The sequence below is a fragment of the Trachymyrmex septentrionalis genome, unplaced genomic scaffold, assembly GCF_001594115.1.
Source record: "Trachymyrmex septentrionalis isolate Tsep2-gDNA-1 unplaced genomic scaffold, Tsep1.0 scaffold61, whole genome shotgun sequence".
Classification (NCBI taxonomy): Eukaryota; Metazoa; Arthropoda; class Insecta; order Hymenoptera; family Formicidae; genus Trachymyrmex; species Trachymyrmex septentrionalis.
The window spans coordinates 4813-22685 of record NW_017305790.1 but is presented as its reverse complement, the minus strand read 5'-3'; positions in this window follow the sequence as shown (position 1 = coordinate 22685).

The following is a 17873-nucleotide window of genomic DNA, read 5'->3' as shown; positions in this document are numbered from 1 at the left end:
GGAGAGGGGAAGTGGGAGAGGGGGAGAGGGAGGGAGGGGGGGGGGGGGAGATTATTTTATTTGTCGTTTTATTTGTTTGTATTATCAAACATAAAACGACAAAATTGATTTATTGCGGCGTTATATTTTGTAAAAAGAAATCACATTTTCCGCTTCTAACATAGTAATTTAAAACGCTATAAATAAATTTTAAAAATTGCGTATATATACTTATCCTATTATAACAATCATTCTACAATATACGGGGAGATTGACGCTAAGCATCACCTTAATAGAAAAAGTAATATAGAGAATTTAATATAATATCAATATTAATACAAGACAGCAGTAACCCCATGTTTTGGAGGAAGGCTACAAAAAGAAAAGATATAGTTGAATTATTTAAATTAATTAAAAAACAATATCAAGAGTATACAGGGCACATAAGAGAAATATAATGAAATATTTTAAAACATTAAACGAAAAATTAAACGAAAAAGTACATATAATATAATATTCTATAATCGATTAAAAAACATATATTTGCATCGTCTGCATTATCATCTGTATGTCGATCTAGAAATTCTTGCGTCAAACAGATTCTGTTTTTCCTAAAAACACTTAAAATTGAATTAAGTGATGCTTATAGAAAAAATGATCTTAGGATGCATCTCTTTCATGTTATGAGTATCTTATATTGTTTACTTCTTTTAATGATTTGTGACGAATTTTTCACGCGAAAAAAATCTTGCTTTTTTTTTTGAAAGAAAAGAAGAGGATTGAGGCAAAAATCAATTAGCTATCGGAGAAACAAAAAAAACGTAACTACATCAACATTAAACCAATCGAATATACTCGTGATATTACTAATAATCGGCATATTTTAAACAAAAATATATATCTTCTTTAAGTACACAGCTGATGATAATAATGATTTTCAGAATATAAATAATGCCCAATCCTCCGGTTCATATGTGGATAGATTTAGAGGAAAAAAGGAAAAAGAAGGATATAAATATGGAAGAACGTTAGAGCAACCGCTTTGTCTTGCATGCATCCGCGGGAATAAAGTCACTGGATTAACAAAGTACCGCGATGAGAAAATTCACTGAATTAGCATTTGGAGCCAAAATGGCGAAGTGCTATTCTAACCTGATTTTGTTAAAAAGTCAGAAATCCATATAGAGGTCTGGAAGAAGAAGAAGAATCTGATTCTGTCATTATCGAAAATGCCTGATCACTGTGTTGAAAATTACAAAAACAGCAAAAGAGGCTGAAATTTTGAATAACCGCGCGTCATAAAGCAAAATAGCAGTTCATACTTTGTTAATCTAGTGACAAGTTAATCTAATACGCGGGAAAAGGATGGAGCTAGTCGAACGCATCTTTTATAGCTCTGGAGTATGGATCAACGTCTTGAAGGGACGCTATAACATCTGTTTCCAACGAGCAGTGCGAATGTCGGTCCGAATTTTGAATCAAGGAACTTAATACTTATAACCATATGCGATCTCTGACGAGCGGTGAGAGTCGGTACGAGGTCTTATGATTTTAAAATAAATGGAGATTGAGGCACGTCATGTTAGAAATATCTAGTTTATTGTTAACACTAAATTCTAGATGTATTACAGAAAACGTTTAAATTCCTAAGAAAAATCTATAGAAAAATACGAGTATAAGAACACCAGGATGTGTGATAATAGAATATTAAACTGCTTACAAACTATTTATCACGTTTATAATAATTGGTATTATTACTAGTATATATTATATATGTGCGCGCGTGCGCGCGTGCGTGCGTGCGTGTGTGGGTATGTGTGTGTAATGTGTATATAATATAAAAAAAAGAAATTTAAGAGCCAATACGGTTAACGGTGCGCAAAGAAATGTTTATTAATATCTAACAAATATGCGTTTCGATCAATTATCTAAGTCCTTATCAATGCAAATTACAAAAGTATAAGCTATTAATAATACATAAATATGCCGAATAACCGCGAATGTCTTACGAATAATTACGTGTGAACAGAGTATGATGTCTTACATAATGGTCATCTAATTATTGAAGACGTCAGAGTTGCGAACAAGGAAAAGTCCATAAATTAGGAGTATTATAACAGTGGTCGATTGTTAGATAAAACCGATGTATAATGTGTATATTCTCTTATAATTTTGAGAAATCATGGCAAGCGTGAATCCGAGTTTGATGTGTAGTGTGTGTAACGGAGAGACGATACGGAAATTAGTTTATTTAGTGAATTACGACGAAGGAAGGGAGGAAAAGATTATAGAAAAAATTTACGGAAACGAGATAGGGAACAGATGATCGTGAGAGGAGTATTGGGATGGCTGCCCAGCCATCATATTGACCCGTGGCATTTCGGATTTCATTCGGGTCAAAATCATCGGGACCGATTATGTAGGCACCTGGTAGGAGAGATTGTGTTGCTCGTGGAAATCTATTGATTAAGAACTCAACAGAGTCATCGGAATGAAGAAATGATTACGCGGACAAGGAGCGGGAAACTCTTTCAAAAATTCTATGCTCGAGGTTGATTCGGCTGGTGATAATGATCGAGGTGATGGAGGGATAGACTGAATAGAGAAATCAGGAGTGGGGGTGTCAGGGAAGATTCGCTTCGTCAGTGTCCGAAAACGTGGATGACGGAGATCGAGGAAGAGATGAAAAGGATAGAGGAGGGGGAGGGGGGTCACCTCTCATGCTTCTTTGATAGGACGAGCCGGAGAAGCTGGTGGTGGCGAAGGTGATGGAGGTAACGCCTCCTCGGCTGGGTGATTCCAATTCTGAGAGGTTTCGAGGTATTCCTGGAATGCCTGATCCAGGAGTCTCTACGCTTTAAGGTAGGCCCGACTTCTAAGCCAACCTTTCTACAGGCGGTTGATTGTGTGGCACTATAGTTAAAAGTCGGGTTAGACTTCGCGGTGAATAGGTTTGATATATATATAATATAAAACTTGAAAAGAGACTTATTGCTACTCAATTTTTGGTTTTTTTACAGATGATCGTCGAAGGTGGTCCGATCTCAGTGGTCTCTGACTAGGTGGCTGAATGTCCTGTGGACCCAAGTGATTTAGAAACTTCGATCGAATGACTTGATATCGCGAATAAGATCACTTAAGAAAACTGATCGTTGATCACCACCAGAATCAGTTAAACGATCTGGTCACGTGTCGGCTGACAAAGTGTCGGCTGACTGAGTAACTTTGACTGTATAGTCGCAGACCGGTAGAGTTTCGTTTCATAGATGGAATTTGACTGACTGTTCGCGAAGAACCTTCTTTTTATTTTCGCGAGTTAGTAGTGCCGCGTGCAGGCTTCACGTATGTTATTGATCTAATCTAAGATTAAAATTAAGGGTATCAATAAAATGGGATACTCAGATATGTGTCTAAAACAACATTTGTCATTGACCATTTGCCAGATGTTCAATAATTTAGGGCCACATATGTCATTTATTATAGAAAATTGCTGTTTCAGTTTGTAATCCTTAATCTATTTATTTTTTCTTCCTCCGGGATAAAAAATCTTCTATTCGACACTTGGTTCAAATATTAAATTCAACAACTTCGTCTCGAGTGGATTATTAGTCTAAAAAAGCAAATGTTATTCGGCTCGTCACTATTGTAACTTCCTAAGTAGAGATAGTTTACCAGTAATACTTGTTAATAACTTTTATGATAATGACAAAAATTCTCGAAGAAAAAACTGTGGAGTCTGGACATAACAATAATAACAATCACAACCATACAATAGTTCCCAAGTCCTTTAATCCTAGTTCACTCCTTACCTTTATCTTGCTTAAAATAAATTACAAAAAACATCCTCCTTCCACAACTATCATATTTTCTAACTTCTCTACACCTAAAATTTCCCTTTTCGTTTCTTCGGTCAGAGACAAGTGGTTTATGAATCTATCATCAGTGAATATTCTAAACAACATTCAATGCTTGTTATAATTAAAAGAAAGCTTTGCATTACTGAATAAAATAAAAAAAACATTTTATTTAATTGCATTAAAAGCATTGAGTATAGCATCTGAAGATTTCCGACAGACAAAATAATAGATAGCCACTCGATCTTGATTCTAAACAACATTAGTTAACTCTTATTACATCCATGGGCAAAAAATTATTAAAATTAGAAACAGAAACAAAAGAAGCTTTTAGACTCACATCCTAATATATCATTCATGCGCATGTTGATAAAGATAACGTCACAGTAGTTCTTCATAAAGATACTTACATCAAAAAAGTTAACGAAATTCTTCAAGATAAAAAAACGTATGAAATAATAAAAAAAGATCCTATTAATAAGCTTATAAAAACTCTTAGAATTTTATTTTCAAGATGGAAAGAATGCAATTACATTGATAACTCTCAACAGACACTTATCATGCAGTGATGGTTCGCTGCCGAGAGTCTATGCACTGCCGAAGATACATAAACCGAATTGCCCGTACAGAATCATTGTATCGTCGATTAATAGTCGATCATGCAAGAGTATCGAGTTAGCCTCATTTTTACACCACATAATATTTAAAGCAATCCCCAAAACGGAAGGTTATAAACAAAGTTAGAAACAGTTTTCAACTTGAGAAATTAAAAGGTTTAAATATCGAATCAAATTATGAATTAATTTTACTTGATGTCCTTTCACTGTTTACGAATATTTCAATAGAAGTAGCCATAGATTACGTGAACAAAAACTGGAATTTTATTACAAAAAATGTTTTATATCTGTGGCAAAGTTTCTGACAGCCATTAAGTTTATATTAGATTCTACTTAGTTTTTATTTGACAATACCATCTATAAACAAAACTTGGTATTGCAAAAATTAGAGAGAACTGCCTTAATATTTAATGATCATGTATTATTTTATTATCGATTATGTTGACAATTTGTGTGGTGTTGTTCCTTCTTCAAAAATAGATCAGTTTTTAGAGTGCTTTAATTCTTTTCATACTCGTTTTCAATTTACGCTAGAAATATGTCATGACTCACTATACTTTTTAGGTATTTTGATCACGATTACTGGTAACCAACTAAATTTTGATTGGTACCGCCGACTTTTTCGGAGAGATTTCTAAATTTTTTAAAAATTATCATCTCTTATAAAAAAAAAAGGAGTAATCATTAGTTTAGTAGATAGAGCTCTTCTACTTTTAAAATTTTATACTAAAAATATAATAATAATAATCAAAATATTATTACTTAATGATTACCCTCATAAATTTATTTTTGAAACAATAAATATCAGAGTCAAATGCATTCTAAGAAGAAAGACAGTATCACATAATAACTTAGAGGAGAAAGACGAATCATCAGTGTCCTCATCGTGGTTTATAATTCTTTTTATTCCATCTATGACGGATAAATTAAAAAATTTAATAGAGATGACATCAAGGTTTCTTTCTATAGTTCGAATAAATTAAGAAAATACATTAAAGTACATAAAGATTCTCGACATCATTTTTCAAAAAATAATGTTGTCTACAAGATTGTGTTGAGTGTGATGCTATGTAAGACAGACAGGTAGAAAATTGAAGACAAGAATTAATGAATACAAAAATCATATTTGGTGGAACACGTCTACTCGATTAGTTATGAGCATAGATGGCAACACGGACACAACTTTGATTGGGACAAAATTAAAATTTTAGACAAAAAATCTTGTAATAAGCGTTTACTCTCGGAAATGTAAAACATTAAAAAACAAAGAAAATAGTCTAAATCTAAAAAATCTAAACTGATATTAAGGGCCTACATACAGCTTACATACCGTTAATAAACAAAATCTGACATTGCAATACCAAGATTATTTTATTATTCGTCAGTCAGTATTCGTCTGTCGTGACGATGATATACATATTTATCAACTGTCTTATTTGGAATACTTTTTTATATAATAATTATTATCTAGATACATCTTTAATTTTATATTGTGACGTAAATTTTTATTTGTGACTACTATCGTTATTATTTTACTATACACTAACACACTGACGCTTAATAATTTAGAAATTGAGTATCTTCTCGACATGCAAAATTTAACTTTATGGCTAGTTAGGATATTTTTACCAGAGTGATGATTCTACTCGAATTTTTCTTTCAAGTAGAACAATTCGATGCGCAGTTTGAAAAGATTACAAAAGAAATTGAAAAGATTATGGTATGTATGCAAGTACATATATAGTGTATATTAGTAATTCAAGATTGAATTATTTTAAACAATGAAAATCTAGCTTCGATCGTAATAAGCATTTTAATTTTCTCGTATTGATTATGTTTCTCACATATGCGGTCTCAAATAAAGATTCTTAATATTGTTTGAAATATTTCTTATTTTCTTAATTTATTTTCAACTTGACTTGTTACAGAACATCGGGAAATTTTAAACAACCAATCGTCCAGCCATTTGCGAATAATTTCCGTTTCTCTGCATAATATCTCACTGGTCATCATCTATGTGTATAATTTCATCTATTTCTTCGACTGCCAACCAATGTAACATTATCTGTATTCATATTTGAAGAAGGCTCAATCATGAGAAACATGTTTTATATATATATGATTTTGAATCAATTATAGAATATTATATTATACATATTTTTTGTTTGATTTTTTTTTCATGTTTTAAAATATATATTTCGTTATATTTGACTTTTATGTTTTTGATATTGTTTCTTAAATTTATAGCACTTTGTTCTTGTAAAAACTTATTGAATTAATTAATAGAGAAAATATTCCTATTATAAGATATTGAATTTATTTTGGATAAATTTTGGAAGTGTACGGACAGAATTATTTAAAAAATAATTGGTCATTTTAGAAGAAATTTAATAAATATTTAAATACTGTTGTGTAAAATTTAATTCAAAACTATTTTCTTTGGAAATTAAAATAATGTAAAAAGTGGGCAAATTGCAAAATCAAAAAATTGTACTTATAATATTATATAAAATACCTTGAGAAATCAATAAAGCGCAAAGTACATCAGTATTGCAATTAACAAGCTTCATTTAATATTACCAAAATGCAAACAAATACAGCCAATGTGCGTGCAAAATGAGCATATGATACATTGAACCCTGGACTCGTGTTTAGTAGTTGGAACCAAGTAGAAACAAGCATTCGATTATCCTTTTTGTTACTATAATATAACATTCATACTTTAACAACGATTGTCACTCGGATATAAAAGCATAGGTTACTTCATTTTAAAACTACTCTGAGCAACTCATATTACAATTTTCACGCTTGACGATTTTACGATCATCAAATTTAACTTTTGTAATTAAGCAGTTCAACATACCCTATATTTTTCTATTAATACAATTTTACTCTAGCACTATATGAAAGATTTATTGTCAAATTTACTTATTAAATAGTAAACTAGGTTTAAAGACTCATTGCAAAGAAACTTAAAGACATCAAAATTCTAAAGTCTTTTATTATATTATAATAATAACTATAGTATAAGCACCGTCTAATAATGCATTTTTCATTAAATAGTTTTCAATCCAAGAGCAATAACTTTGTAGTAAAATTAGCAAATAGCATTTATTAGCTTAGCAGAAACGCTGCTTTTTCATATTTTATATAATAGGGGTATTTCCTCTATTATCTAATAAAAATCAGTTATATTGTCTAACAGCTTTTAGAATTACTATGGTTAATTATTTGTGCACTATGTCGTTGTTCTAATATAATTTTAACTTAATTAATCAATTATTGTATTATACTACAAAAAAGATTATTTATAAAATTGAGATTCTATTTTATCCAACTACACTTTTTTATCAAACTACTTTTTAAACCAAGTGATTTTCCTATTTTAAATTTCTCAGATAATTTAATTTTTTATAATGTTTAAATTAAACACATTGATCTCTCTCTCTCTCTCTCTAAACTTAAACTCAAGCCCAAACAGAACAACAAATCACGGTAATGTTAAAATGACATTAAAATAAATCGGAAATGATTAAAAAATAACTTTTAATGATCATTCTAGAATCATTTTGACATCATTTTGACATTATAATAACTTGTTGTTTCGCTTAGGAGAGATCGTTACATTTTGGCAAGAACTGATGTCATTTAAAGGGTGGAAGTCCTGTAGACATCAAATGTCGAACTTGCAAACGATTAAATGTAGATGCACGTTGGAAACTTTGCGAAATCAATACTTATCGTGTTGATACCAACGCGAATTTTTAAGAATCAGTAATTAAAAAAGAAAAATTAAGCTGTAAGAACCAAAGCGTGGTCAAAAGAAAACAAATAATAACGCGAAAATTAAGTAATTAACCGAGTTGATTCATAATTAATTTATCAATGAGGTTTTTATTTTCCAACAAAGATTCGTTGCACTTGGCAATAAGTGCGTATACTAAAAAACAATTTTAATTTTAAAGAAATATTTCTTTGTTCGTACTATATATTATACGTTACTATTATACATATTTTTCTAAATTCTTTGTTCGTATTTAGCAAAATTATTTCTTTATATTGTACAATATTTTATTTTTAAAGAAGTTTTCATTGATCCAAAGGAATAATTTTTTTGAATATGAGCAAAGAAATATTTCTTTGAAATTAAGATATTTTTTTCACAATAATAAGAATAATACTTGATGTTGAAGAACTGCTTAATATGTAACGATTTAAAGACTAGAATGTATTGAAAAGTAGGAGTCAGCGCGATATTTGGTGCGCAAGTATAACAATGGAAATGTTTAAAAGTTCATTTTTAATATAAAGATATATGATGTCCATATAAAATCCATATTTGATTTTTGTCTCTGTATAACCGAGGAATAAACAACTCTTACATTTCATTCTATGTATTTGAAAAAATTTATTTGGATCACTCTTGTTTCTTCATCTAATTATTCAAATAAGTACACGGAGAGAATTTTTTTTCCGTTTTTTTTAGAGTTTACCCTGAAGATATGATAATTGTAGAAGAACATTGTATTTTCAAGAATTTTAAAATATTTTTCATTCATTAGTAAAGCAACAATAAAGTATAACATAAGTTTGATTAATTTTACTAAAGTGCATGATAAAAATCTTTAAAATATTGTATTATATACCACAACTATCTTATTTTTGGGGTAAATTTGAAAACAAAATTCTCTCTGTGTATTATAGTCAATTGATTGACTACTGTGTATATACAGTGTAAAAGTTTCCGATCAGTGACATTTTGTATGCTAATTTATAAAAAAAAGCCTGATAAAATTTTAATCATTATTGCGTATTAGTAAAATGGATAACGAAATCTTGTAACATCTGATAACGATTAAAATTTTCTTTTAAGCTTTTTTTTAATAAATTAGAGTGTACAAAATATTATTAGCCGGGAACTTTTGCACGCCACTGTATGTGCAAGTTACATCAATTCGCTCCACTTCATAAGAATTACTTGTTTCTTTCTGGTCAGTAAACTGAGCTAGGGAACTTCTTTGAGATATTGGATGGTAGGCAACATGGTTGGTGCACTACTTGTATAGAATAGAATTATATTAATTCCATTAAGAATGACTTGAAGTTGAAACGCGTACGGATTTTATATGGACCATTATGTATCTTTATATTAAAAATAGACTTCTAAACATTTCTATTGTTATATTTGCACACTAACAAGGAAAGTGCCTAAAGTGATAATTGATATAAAATATTGGAAAGGTCTCAAGTAAAGTACAATTGTGTAATATTTCGTTTGAATGGCGCTTCTAGAGGGCGTTATGTGCAATAGAAGTTACAGGTACAAGATCCTCTAAAATTCTCAAAGTATCTTAAAACCAATTAATTAAAACAAATATTAACAAATATTGCCGACATTTAATTATGGATACCCTAACCTCTGTTGTTTTATCTAGTAAAATATTATCACGACCGCAGAGTGCGCCATGGGGAGGTCACGGTAGGATTTTACACTCCATTTTTTTTATTTTTTATTTATTTTATTTATTTTTACTTTATATTGTTTTGTTTTTAATTGTTTATTTTCTATATGTTTTTTAAGATTTATGTTGGATCCGCTATTTTAAACTTAAAACTTTGACTATGGATTCATTATTAGCGATAAAAAGACCTTTATAGATAAAGTTCCATATAAAATATAGAATTATTCGCTCTCACCAGTTTTGAAAAAAAAAATTTTAATGAATTGATTAATATAACATAAAATACGGTTTTTGTTTTATTTCAGAAATCAAAATAAGAGTAAAGAGAGGGAAAAAAACGCAAAAAGACTAATGATAATGACAACGTTCGAAAAAACAATCATAACAAAGAGATCTACTGCAGAAATTATATGAATATTTAATGCATGTATCATTTTGATTACAAATCTGACAAATGGGTTCTTCAAAAGAAAAGTTTATAAAAAGTAACTCAATGCTCGATTAAATAAATTAAAATAATCAGTTAAAAGGCTCAGAGCACAAGCAAGATATTCTTCGCTATCGTTATTAAATTATATTTAACTAAAAATACAAATATAGACATTTCGACTTTCTATCCGATCATTTTCAATGTTACATATACAGTTTACATTAAAACAGTGACATACTAAAAATTCTAGAAAAGTCTAGCTCTTATAAATGCAGTCCGTAAACCTTGATATGACTGCAAGAAATTATAGGATCTTTTCTTAAACATGTTCATGGTGTCATTCCAGGAATAAATCTCCTCTTACCACAGCGTATAAATTAATAATTAACATAATTTGCCATCGTATAAAGCTATTAGGTCTCTTCTCAAAAGCTTACATATACAAATTGTCCATAATAACGTGACGATGTATTGCTATGTAAAGTAATAACTTAAACTAGTAAGAATTTAAGCAAATTAAAATGCTGCAAGATTTAGATTAATACCTGTGTTTCTACCAACGAAGATGATAATAATTATAGCGCAAAACAGTATATATAGCAAGCAGTATTAAGACTCAAAAGGTATAAATTGTGTCATGTTCTTCCGTGCTTCTTGACAACTTATTTTAAATTAATAAAGATACAAGTAAAGAAAAAAATCGACAAATATGAATGGTGAGGAAATTCGAAGGAGAGGAAAAAGATGACGGAAAACATTCAGGAAGGTAACAAAATTAAACATCATTCGGTTTCAGCTATTAATAGGTTTATTCAAAATATCCCAGCTTACACACCTGAAGAAAAATATATCAATAGTTGTTTAAAATCTACTAACGAATTTGTCAAAAATAATCAAAATATTTTTATTACCAAAGCGGACAAAGATAACGCTACCATTTTACTAGATAAAAACGAATATTTTAATAAAATGGAGTAAATGTTAGCTGACTAGACACGTACGAAGTAATTTCTAAAGATTCTTCTAAAAATCTAACCAGTGACCTATATAATCTTATCAGTAGATGGAAGAAGAATGACATCGATGAACTTACTTATAAAAAGTTACGCAACACTGACGGAATAGTATCGAGGGCATATGAACTTTTTAAAATTTACAAACTTAACGCTCCTCTTAGAATTATTGTCTCTTTGATTACACTCTTTGATTAATAGCCCACTGTATTCACTTTCTCTTTTACATTTTATTATAAAAAACAGCAACAAAGCACGTAACCAAATGGAAAATAGCTTCCAATTAGTTTACAAACTAAATGGAATTTATTTTGAGGCTGACTATCATCAGTTGGTCTTTTTAGATGTTGTTTCACTTTTTACCAACGTACCAGCAGAATTAGTAATTGAAGGTATTGAGAGGAGATGAGAGAATATTTCAAAGAACATAAAAATTCCAAAAAAGAAATTTTGTTATAGCTATTAAATTAATGAAATCCATCTATTTTTCTTTTAATAAGAGATTTTATAGACAGGCTTTTAATTCTCCCATGAGCTCTCCATTGTCATCGATCATAGCAAATATAGTTAGTGGAAGATTTGGAAAAAAAACCGTTTCAATTTTTGCTGCGTCGTTTAATATTTTACTTTAGATATATAGATGATATATTATTCGCTGCTCCTCCGGACAGTTTAAATAGAATATTAGAAGTTTTTAACTTGTTCCATGAATGCTTTCAATTTACGCTTGAAATCGATATAATAGCCTGAATTTTTTAGATATATGAGCCTTATTGTTGACGAGCATAGAATTAATTTGACATCTATAAAAAAATTATATAATTGACATATATAAAAAATCTACATTTTCTGAAAGATATCCTTAATTTTCATTAACAACATCCGGTTGTCATAAAAGAAATGTAATTTTTAGCTTATTTGACAAAATTTTTTTTTATCCCACCCGAAATTCTATTTTAAAAATATTACTGATATGATACAAGTTTTGTTATAGAATGAATATTCTCTTCTTTTTACATTTTCTTCAATTCAAATGAGAATGAAGTTCCACTCTAACAATAGCAAGATCATCAAAAATCAAGTGAAAGAGTATAATAAGTACTTAATCGTACCTTTTATAAGAACCATCTCGGAATCTTTTTTCAACAGCAAAAGTGTTAATTTAAAGCTTGTAATTACAATTCCGAACACTCTGAAAAAATACACAACTGGAAAAGATACTCTTGAGATAACACATCATAATGTTGTCTATAAGGTCTTATGCCATAATTGTGACGCATCATATATTGCCAGACAAAAAGGCAATTAAAAACAAGAATCGCAGAGCACTCATCGGATATTAATAAAAAATCAGGCTCACCAAGTGTCATATCTAATGGACCTCACTTAATTATAATTTTGATCGGAATAATATCAGAATTTTATAATAGATAGCGAATCATCTTATAACAAAAGACTGACTTCCGAGATGATTTTTATAAAGAGACAAAACAATGGACTTAATTTACAAAGTAACACAGAATCGTTACCAGAAATATACTCTTCCGTTATAGGAGCACTTCCCCCTTCCTAAATGTTTTCCGTCATCTTTTTCCTCTCCTTCGAATTTCCTCACCACTCATATTTGTCGATTTTTTCTTTACTTGTATCTTTATTAATTTAAAATAAGTTGTCAAGAAGCACGGAAGAACATGACATAATTTACCTTTTGAGTTCTAGTCTTAATACTGCTTGCTGTATATACTGTTTTGCGCTATAATTATTATCATCTTCGTTGGTAGAAACACAGGTATTAATCTAAATCTTGCAGCATTTTAATTTGCTTAAATTCTCACTAGTTTAAATTATTATTACTTTACAGCAATACATAGTCACATTATCATGGACAATTTGTATATGTAAGCTTTTGACAAGAGACCTAATAGCCTTATACAATGGCAAATTATGTTAATTGTTAATTTATATACTGTAATAAGAGGAGATTCATAAATGACACCATGAACATGTTTAAGAAAAGATCCTATAACTTCTTGCGGTCATAGGGGTTCGCATTAAGGTTTTCGGATTGCGCACGTTGTTGTTTCAGGATTGTGGTTTTTAATATTATAAGGGCTAAACTTTTCTAGAATTTTTAGTGTCATTGTAATTGTTTTAATGTAGACTGTATACGCAACATTGAAAATGTCCGGATAGAAGGTCGAAACATCTGTATTTGTATTTTTAGTTAAATATTATTTTTAGTATTTAATAACGATAGCGAAGAATTCGGAAACGGGCCTGTATGAACTGCTTTAAACAATACTTTGTTGGATTGCTATTTTTCCCGATATATGCCACGCTGTTCAATATATTTTTTAGATTTATTTATATACATAGGATATTTTATTTTAAGAAATCGAGTTTTAATTGTATTAAAAGATGCTCCTTGCATGTTTCTACGACTTGCTGCGCATATTTAAGTAGTATAAAAACTTCATTAGAAGATAAGCTTTCTTCCTATTCATAAATTGGCTCGACTTCATCATGTTTAAAAATATCAGTATATACATCATTAACTATTTCAAACGCAAATTGGTCTTCGTTATTCATAAAATTGATCATGGATATGACTCTTTCCACTAGCTGAATCTCTCTACGAGGGCTGCCCTCAATAGTAATTCTCAAGTTTTTGCTTAAGAAGCTCAGATATTTTTAATGGCCATTTTGAGCAGAACACAAAAAATGAACACGTTTAATATGACAATTTGCACTTGGAAGAGCGCTTCTTTATTTCAAAGAATATTTGTTTATTTGGATATGTGCGTGCGTGCGTGCGTGCGTGCGTGCGTGCGTGCGTGCGTGCGATAATATATATGTCATATTTCACAGTATGAAATAAATACGGTTCCGATTAGGGATGTTTCAATATAATCGATATTTTGAAATATCGTATCACTTAATATTCGATATTTGCATCGAAACTTTTAATTTCCGTAATGTAACATATCGGATCTGGAATCTAGATATCAATTGATTTTATAAAAAGCTGTATTTCCAAAATTCAACATAATCCGCATAAATTCGCGTTGCTTGGAATCCTCATAAATTTTTGCATTTAAAATGAGATAAGTACGTATATATAGAGTGTGCAACATAGCGGATCCTCGACCATAGAGTGATGCCTAGACATAACCCTTGCCAGGTTTGCAGATTATATCCGGAAGTCACTGAGAATCCGCAACGTTGTACAGTTTGTATGTAGTACCGAAGTATTCATTCGAGAAGCAACGATTTATTTGTGATCACCTCGGTGCGTGTTAATAAAAATTGCAATAAAAAAAATTGCAATTAATAAAAAATAGTATATTAATAATCTAATTTAACCGATCCCATCCCATGCGATACGTGAACGCGCGAGCGCACGCCCCTGATTGCGTATACGTGCACGTATAATGATCAACTATAATCTTCCCGTTTTCATCATTTCCAGAGACTGTTCTAAAACTGTAGATATTTCCGAAAAAATTCTGTAGGGGATGGTATCATGGACATTAGATCATTCGTAGAACGTCAATCGCAGTTTGAGATCAGTTGTTCTGAAATTATCGCAATTATGTATTTGAAATACCCTCTGGTAAAAATTTTTCTTATAATTTTTATACGAATTGGAACATTTTTCAGAAATACATAGAAATATTCGGAAAGTTTACATCTTTTTTTAGAATTTTTTATATGTGAATTTTGAAATATTTTGAGATTTCTAATTTCATAATTTTTAAAATATATTTAAAAAATATTTTTAGATTTTATAACATTTTATCAGAAATTATACTTACAAAAATCTTAGAAATCTCTTACGATATTTCATAATTAACATATATGGAAAATTCTAAGAAAAAAATGTAAATTTTCTGAGAAGTGTTTCAATTCGTATAAAAAAAATGTGAGAAAGTTATAAAATTATACAGAAATTCTGAAAAATTGTATGAAAAATTCTGAAAAAAATATTCACCAGAGTATCTCAGATTATTATTCTCAATACTTCAATACTCTGTTAAGGCGTACAGATACGGACACTCAATAAGCCATCGAATACTTTAAAAATATTGTCATGATCAGACATATATTAGATACTTTTTAAATTATTTTGTTATAATAGTAATGTAAACAAAATAAAGAGACCAGATCCTTATTACGAGATATCGAGTTCATTTTTGGTTAATGTTAGAAATCTATGGGCAAAATTTAAAAAACTAGGTCATTTTGAAGGGAATTTAATAAGAACTAAAAGAATGTGCTCATAATATGAGATTGAGAAATCGATAATAAAATGCAAAGTACACCAGTATCGCAATTAGGAAACTTTACTTAATGTTTGTAAAATACAGACAAACACACTCAGTGTGCGTGCAAAATGAGTATGCAATGCATTTTAATCCGGACTCGTTTTCAGATAGTTGAAACTAAGCATTGCTTGAAACTGACACTCAATGTTCATTCTGATTGTCCCTTTTATTATTGTACAATAACATTTATACTAGCACCAATTTTTTACTGTGACATAGTAGCATAGGTCATTTTATATTAGAAATATCCTGGATATCTCATATTTCAAGTTCCACGCCTTACGGTTTTACAATAACCAAATCTAACTTATGTAATTATAACAATTCAACAATCCCATTTTTTTAAATAGTACGATCTTACTCTATCATTATATAAAGGATTTTTTTGCCAAATATTTTTATTTATTAAGTAATAAACAAGATTTAAAGTTTTAAAGGATTATCTCAACAAAACTTAAAAGACTCTAAATTCTAAAATCTTTTTTTACAATGACTACAGGCATGATCTAATAATTAATTTTCCATTAAATAGTTTTCAATCTAAGAGCAAAAAATTCATGGAATTAATAGATAGCGTTTGTTAGTTTAGCAGAAACGCCACTATCTCGTAGGCGCCTATTTTATGATAGGACACTTTTCTCTAAAAATAGTTACATCAAAAATGATTTTCAAAAGGAATATACATTTTCTACTAAAGGCAAAAAATTCACGAAAATGTATCTGCAAAACAGTCTAGATACTGTAGTGTTTTGTATCTAGATACAGATACAGATACTCCAATTTGAACGTATTTCAGATACAGATTTAGATTATAAAATGTATTTCTATACGTGTATCTAGGTATATGTATTTATATTTTACCCAATGATTCCGGTAAAGATACAAAATACTTTTTCGTCTACTTCAAATTTTCTTATAAGTGGCTTGAAAAAAAGTTGCAGTTACTTTTATTATTAAAAATGATTTTAAACTTAAATTAGATTGTACAATTTCAATGAATAAATTACTGTTTACTAACAATTGGATGTAAATCATCACTAATTTTCTTATTATTGCAAGTTGTGTCAACAAACAAATCTATATTCCAATTTAATACAAATTTGTACATTAATATTAGTTTTTGAAAATATTCTCTGACTGCAGAACGGAAATATCGTCCCATTTTTTAATAATCTTTTGATTTCATTGCCCATGCAAATGGAAAAAATTTACGTGTTAAATTGTTCCTGACAGCTCCAGCTTCGCGGTATGAATAGGTCTAGGTAGTAATTGGGATGAGATAGACAGTTTTGCCGAGCATATAACTCTATCGCGTGTAGGCTGAAAATAATACCGGTTCCAAGGCTCCAGCTCAACCACATAAAGAGGTTGCTGAAATTCTTCCGGATGAAGAATATGGGGAAACCAATGGTGATAAATAAGATAAATATAATATTATAGAATAGAAGAAACCGATTTGGTGGAATCTGAAAGGTGTTGTGCACTATGAGTTGCTGAAACCGTCTGATACTATCACTGGCGATGTTTACCGACGACAACTAATGCATTTGAAGGTAGCTATAGAAGAAAAACGACCCAGAATGGGTGAATAGGCATAGCAAATTAATTTTTCAATATGCAACAACGCCAGACCGCATACTGCAAAAGTCGTGAAAACATATTTAAATGGACAGGACTGGGAAGTGCTACCCCATCCGCTATATTCGCCAGATATAGCTCCTTCAGATTACTACTTATTCCGAACGATGCAATCAGATCTTACAGGAGAGATAAGAGATTTACTTCTTACGAAAGCATCAAAATTTGGCTTGATAATTGGATTGTCTCAAAAGACTAGGACTTCTTCATGCAAGGAATCCGTAAATTGCCTGAAAGATGGGCGAAGGTTGTAGCTGCAGATGGAGCATACTTTGAATAAATAATTATTTCATTTTCTAAACAAGCAAATGTGTTTTATTTTCACAAAAAAGGGCGGAGTCATATTCACACACCCAATATGAGACTCAGATGACTCGCACGCGTGATATAAATTGTTATAAAAAAAAGTGCCAAGTGTGCGTGCTACTATCAGAAGAAAACCATTAAATAAATTGTTACATGCTCTTGTATGTGTCCTTGAAGAAAAAATGATTTTTATTCCAAACCTATTTTCCGAACTATAAAAGTATATATAATAATTTTTTTTAAATTATT